The 6,649-nt window shown below is 41.9% G+C and overlaps 1 long non-coding RNA gene across 2 annotated transcripts; it reads left to right on the forward strand.

Annotated features, from left to right (window-relative positions):
* The first annotated feature begins 2,309 nt into the window (after window positions 1–2,309).
* LOC129604932 (uncharacterized) lies at window positions 2,310–4,827 on the forward strand. Of its 2 annotated transcripts, none has more exons than XR_008696287.1 (3): window positions 2,310–3,530; window positions 3,763–3,914; window positions 3,997–4,827. It is a non-coding gene; the product is annotated as an uncharacterized LOC129604932 (long non-coding RNA). The 2 variants fall into 2 exon arrangements; XR_008696286.1 differs by having other exon boundaries at window positions 4,000–4,827.
* The last annotated feature ends 1,822 nt before the right edge of the window (window positions 4,828–6,649 follow it).

The following is a 6,649-nucleotide window of genomic DNA, read 5'->3' on the forward strand; positions in this document are numbered from 1 at the left end:
ATCCGGAGCATGAGGCGCGGGTGTTCTGTCCTTATTGGAGCATCAGTCAGGGTCTGGAGTGCTGTGGCCCAAGCTGCAGCACTTCCAGCACTGGACGAAGAAGAACGGGAAATCTCTTTGCATTTCGCCATTGGGGGAGTTGATGGAGGTGGATTCTCTTGAAGATCAGCAAGCTGATATGTTTGAAGAGTTTCTTCATGTTTCATGAAATCAGGATTTTACGTCTGGATTTTTCCTTTGATGCAACAGTAGAATTTATAAAAACAGTGACAGTCCAACATTACACTGACTTTGCAGCAGCAGAAGCAGCAGCAGGATGAAATGTGTCAAAATCATATTATTTAACATGTATCTAGTAGAACAATGCATTATCTTCAGTGTGGTTTTTAATCAGCTGCACATCTAAATATGTGTGTGCTATTAATGACACAAACCAGTAAAACTGGTATTATTTAGGTTGTTTTCCTGCAAGTCCATTGCACAGGCAAAGTGGCATCTAAAGGTTAAAAGAATTAGATATAGACCAACAAGCTCTAACACCAGTAAAGGCCACACAATAAAAGTGTTTTTCATTCCTACAAATTGGTGGAACGTTGCCTATTTTTTGGATTGTAATTATCCTTTTGTCATTTGTCATCATCCACAAAATCTGCATTTTTAGAAATAACTTATTTGAATAATGTGACGTTAGGGTTACTGTTAGTTCAGCGTGCTTCTCCCTGAGTTAAACCCAGGGAGTGCTTGTAAATTAGACTTTACATTCAGCTCTGAAGTCACGCGACTCCAACAGGAAGCTTTAGTGATTACAACTAGAACCAGATTGAAAAGGTCAAAGCCATGGAGCTCAGATGATAAGTGCGTGTTTCTGGCCAGATTCCACCACAGGCAGCAGCAGCAGGAGGAGGAGGAGGAGGGATCAGATCAGACGCGCAGAGGATGGAGGACGATTTAACAGTGTCTCGCTCCACATGTGCACACAGAATTCACATTGTTTCTGACACTGCAGGACCGAGTTAGCCATAAAACCCGCGCTGCAGCAGAGACCTTGACCAGTGAGCAGTTTATCAATGATACGAGCTGAATAAATAGCATTTCTCACCAGGAGAGAGTCTTTGGTTCCATAAGCCAAACAACCAGACCTTGAGCTTTAGCCTAAATCTACTGATCTATTACTTTACTGTCCTGTCATGTGGGTCATGGGTCTTTGTTTGGTTTGGAATGGAATCACAGCATGTGTTTGTGTGTTTGTTTCCCTGAGGAATAGAGGCTCTCTGTTGTAGGCCTGATGCTTACGCTGTCATGTTTCTGATCTAAGCAGGTCCGTAGCTCAACCAGAAAACCTTGTGGAGGTTCAGTCCAGTCAGTTCCCCTCCTCTGCCAGACTGACTGGCCCCATTTAGACACTGGAGCATCCCTAACAAGACTGTTACACAACATGTCATCAGTGGAACCTTTGGTGACAGTGCTGTGGCCCGATGACCGACTCCCTGCATGTTGTGTGTTAGCAGAAGTGACACCGCTTTGATACTAGGACCAGGTCTCAGTCTGTACACTGCCACTGTTTGCCGGCTGCTGCACCTCATGAGTTTTTAACCTTCGTCCCTGATCTCACAACAACATCATTGTCATAATCTGACAAGACTGTGAAGGACAATAAGTCACTTTATTTATAGTAGACTCATGAAATATTAAGTCTTCACTCTTATCTTTACATCTTTTGCTTCTAGCTTCTCCGCGTCAACGTTATATTTTATCAATTTAAATTATATTTCTAAAAAAAGTCTGTCTTTCCTCAACATCAACATCCTTTGTTGATTTTAAAGTTATTTCCTGGAGATGACCATCATCCTGTTAGTTTACATTATTCATATGTATAAAGTTATCAGTCATTTGTTTCTATGTGCTGCGTTTCTGTGCTAGCATTTACTGTAGCAGCTCTGTTTATAGCAGAACCGTTAACGCTGACGCTGTCATATTTGTGTAACTTTATCCACAATGTAAATTTTATATATGCTAATTTCGTACAAATTGCTAAAGAAAGAGCTTTATTTTTACATATTCTACAATAGATCATTTTCTTGGACAGTAACAGAGTAAGCAACAGCAGAAATATAAAGAATAGCGAATCCAAAAGTCTTTGTATCTAGTCCATCTAATGTAAAGCTAATATTTTTACTACTAATCTGTTTTTAAGGAGGTGAAATAAAAATATATCTTTGATGAGCAGAGGATGTCATTGCTTCCGGGTGATAACGTGTTGCGTGTTTGCAGGGTCAGTTTCCGTTTATTTTCCCGTCCTGTGAAGCTGGTTGATTGTTTATGTCCAAGCCTGAAACTGGGAACGCGCGTTCCCGTCAGCTGACGCGCGCTTGACTGACACTCGCACAGACCGTTGTTTTCCTTCGAACCCTCCCCTCGCGCCGACCCGGAGCGCCTCCTCCGCGCTCGCAGGACGACCGACATCCGATCCCGTCCGAGAACGCCGGGGATCAGCCAAAATGAAGGTTGTGTTTAATGAATAAATAACTGTTTCAGTCCGGGACGCCGGAGCGCATGCGAGCATGGTTTGAGTTAATTCTCTGCAGGCGGAGGAGACGAGCGAAGGGAATCTGATGAGAGCAGGAGAGTCGGCGGAGCCCTAGTTTTCATTAAGATTAGAGACAGGGGCGTGTATTTGATCCGGAGTCAAACCGAGAGAACCAGGATCACTTCAAATGGATCGCACTGAAACAGTGGAAGGACGTGGTCACATTGCACAGTTTACTTGATCCACAAAGAAACTGGGACAGAAATAATTTACCGAATTCGTATATTAAGACTATTTTGACTGTGGAATTTCCTTTTTGACATTTTTCAGTTTTTTACTGATAATTAATTTCACTTGTTCACATGAAATAGCTCTCATATTTATGGGTCCCTATGCAGTTTTTTAATGAATTGATTACAGATGTGTGCCCTGATATGATTCTGATGTACAGTACATCTCAGATTATTGCTCACAGAAGAAGTGTTGGTTTAGTTGTTGGTGCATTGGCCTTGAAAGCACAAGGTCTCAGGTTCAAGCCAACCATAGTGCCAACTTGTTTTTATGTGGCAAGAAATGTACTCACTCACTTTTTGTTATTATTTTCAAATATGTGTGTCCTATGTTATCAATAAATCTTAACTAGGAAAAAACCCATGTGTGCTGAAACTGCTTCCCTCCAAAATGGGGCACCAGGTCATGTTCTCTTGGTTTTTTGGTTCAGCTCTGTTTTAGTTTCTTTGTGGTGTCTAGTTCCATGAGTCAGGTTTATAAACTAAAACCTTTGTAACCTTTTTCAGCTTCATTCTATCAGTTTTTGGCTGAGAGACCACCACAGAAACCCCCAGCAATAGTCCTCTCCCAGCTGATTCTCCAGCAGCATGAACAACCCTGTCAATTGCCCGATTCATGTAACAAAGGCAGCGGTTCACACATGACTCAGGGTGTCAGCTACAGCGAGTCTGTCACTTGAACCACCGGCCGGAGATCTACCTGAATTCATAAAGTATTTGAACTAGTAATGTGGTAATGATTGATGAGGGTATAGTAATATAGAAGTGTATAATATATAAGTATATATATATATAGGTTTATATATATGTATAAGTGTGTCTATTTTCTTAATAATATGATTCTTAACATTTTTAGTTATTCATTATTTACTTGCTCAGTATTTTTTTTCCTTTTTCACATCTCTCTCTCTCCCTCTCTATGTCTTTCACCCTCTTCCCTCCCAGTTGATGGACAGCATGTCAAGCTGCTAATCCAGGCTTTGAAACATTACTTCCTGATCACTGTACACTAGATGCTTTGATAGTCATGGCTAAGTAGACGAACCTCAGCCCTGCTCAGTGGGACATGAATCTCCTGTAAATATCCAGAAGCTAATGTAAGTCATCATCTCATCACTGAATCTCCTAATATTTGAGTTCATCTAGTGGTTAAAGATGCAATTTTCCCTTTTTTTTCAGCAGGATGAAGATGAAAATGCTGTTGAGTGATTTCTCTTGTCTCTTGTCCCTGCGTCGGTTACATGTACTGTATGGGATGTGATGAGAGGCTTGATGTGCTCAGATGAAGCATTTGACTTGGTTGAGGAGTTTCATGCATTAGCAGCAGCCCCCTCCTCACCTCATGTCACGACCCCGCCGTGACCCCCATCACTTCTCACTTCCCTCCCTGCATTTTCCCACCGCCGTACGAACGCCCCCCGACGGCCTCGAGACCATTCTGATACGACCGCTGCCACCTTGTTCAGGCCGAACGTAACAGAAAGCCAAAGGTCAGAGTCTTCTCAAATATGTTTTTCTCTTTGCCCCTTTCAAAATAAACTGCCTGCTGCTGTTTTAGTGATGCCAGGAGGAGAATGAAAAGCAAGGCTTGTTCCCAGATACAAATGAAGTGTTAAAGCTTAGACATTGTTTAAAGTGCAGGTGAAGTGTGCTTACAGGTCGACCCAGAGGTTCCTTCACAACTGACAGCCTTGTCAAATAAACATCATGCTAAGTGTTAGCGCTCGCTCCCTCATTTCCCCACGAAAGTCAAACATGTTACACTCATATTTTAAGCTACTATCTCTGGAGAGTTTGTCACTATAGGTTTAACTGAATATTAACGGCATGAAAGATGTTTCCTGGAAGAAAAGCTTGAATGAGTCCCTTGTTTTAAAGACGTTTAACCATAAAGAAGGACAAAAAAAGCCCAAGACCTGTACATGTATGCAAAGGTTCTTCATTTATTGCATAGTTCAGAACAATGTTGTCAGAGCAAAATAAATTAATTAAAGAGTAGAATTTGTTATGTTATCATACTCTGTTTGTTTTTGTACATATGTTATATATTATGTTACATATATTTTACTTTACGGACAAAAAGAGACAAACAGATTTAATAGGGTCTCAGTCTCAGCTTCTGCCTGGATTTCAGGTTGACTTACAAAAATATTAGAACCCCTGGAATTGCAGCCCAACTAAGTCCATCAGCATCGTGAGCGTGATCACAGCATGAGAGTCCTACTAGGATGTGGTCTATCACGCTCATAGGGGACTTTTATTTTAAAAGAAAAAGTGTTTCATCATTAGGTTTATATTTTGTCTTGTTTGTGGGTTTGTTTTGTTTCACAGTCTATTTTAATGGACAACACCAAACAAATAACTTCTTAATTCCTAAAAGGACACAGTCCTGGATGAGATGTTTCTTTGTTTGTTGGTGCTGTGTAATCAGTCGAGTCGGGTAAGACTAAGTTAAAGGTTTGTATTTTCAGACATGCAGGTTATCTGAAGTGCTGTAATCAAGCGAACTGACCGTGTGATTGCTGATGTTGTTGTTGGCACCGCTTGTTCTCTGCTTTTTCCAGACCTGGATCTATATATAGAGAAGACAGAACTGTGGTAATGGGATGATAAATGGACTCAGTGAGGCCTAATTCCACAGGGCAGGAAATCACAGGAGAAAAGCTAAACTACAGAGGCTGTAATTACCCACAGGGAGCGCTCAGTCACAAACTGCACTGCAGTGTCATGATTCATAGTACGTTAACATGTTTCACAGTGATCCTGCCCGTTTGAGAGCTTTTTATAGTGGGAATCGTATGTTTTTCGATGATAGATTATTAAAATGACCTCATCTTGTTCTTTTTCTCAAGGGACAAAGTGCTGCAGGTTACTCGCCACCGTTTCCTCTACAGCTGTGTTCACATGCTTGATGCATGTATAGTGTTCAAACCCTGATATATTACTTTAAGATAAGTAATATTTCCTTTTTACCATCTGCTTTGTCCTGCATAATAAAACCCTTTAAGTAAGACTCTAAGTCCTCTGAAAGTAAAAACCCTTTTAATATCAATAGAGCTTCTACAGCTGTGACAGCTGTAACACACGCACGCACGCACGCACGCACGCACGCACAGTTGCTGACTTGGATTGAATTCTAGGTGTTCCTTATAAAGTGGCCAGTGATTGTGCAGCTGATCGCATCGATGTCCCAGTGATTAATGGATCTCTTTCATTTCACCCAGCAGAGGGAGACATTTCTGCCTATTTGACATCACATTCTTCTGGTTTTGACACTGTGTCAATCATGTCCTTACGTCAGATCTGTGAAGGTTTTAAGTAACTTAAGCTGCTGAGGTCTGAGCGCTGTTTGAGCTTGTGATGCTCTGGAGTAAATATGAAAATAAAGCCTCACACAGGAAAAGCCTAATTAGTCTGCCACTCCAAACTCACCATTAAACCCTCTTATTCAGCCTCTTCAGCTCCTCCACCTTCGACTCCCACCTCTTCCCAGTCTCACCCACAGTCAACAACCCCCCTTCCCTGTCAGAACTGGTCATGAGTGTCAGATTTAATCTGGTGCAGGGGTCGACCGAGCCTTGGGGGGCAGTGAGAAACCCATCATTTTGATCATGTGTGTGTGTGTGTGTGTGTGTGTGTGTGTGTGTGTGTGTGTGTGTGTGTGTGTGATGGATAGAACAGACAGAAGCAGGGATTGGGCCGCGGAGAAGGAAACAGCCTGACAAATTCAATAAAACACCTTTGAAGAGTGCTCACCGCTTCTTCTGCCGCTGCCACACAGCATAAATATGAGTTTTTGTGAATCGGCAGAGCAGCACATTACCGCTGGGTA

Source organism: Betta splendens, chromosome 12 (assembly GCF_900634795.4).
Source record: "Betta splendens chromosome 12, fBetSpl5.4, whole genome shotgun sequence".
In the NCBI taxonomy this organism is placed as follows: domain Eukaryota; kingdom Metazoa; phylum Chordata; class Actinopteri; order Anabantiformes; family Osphronemidae; genus Betta; species Betta splendens.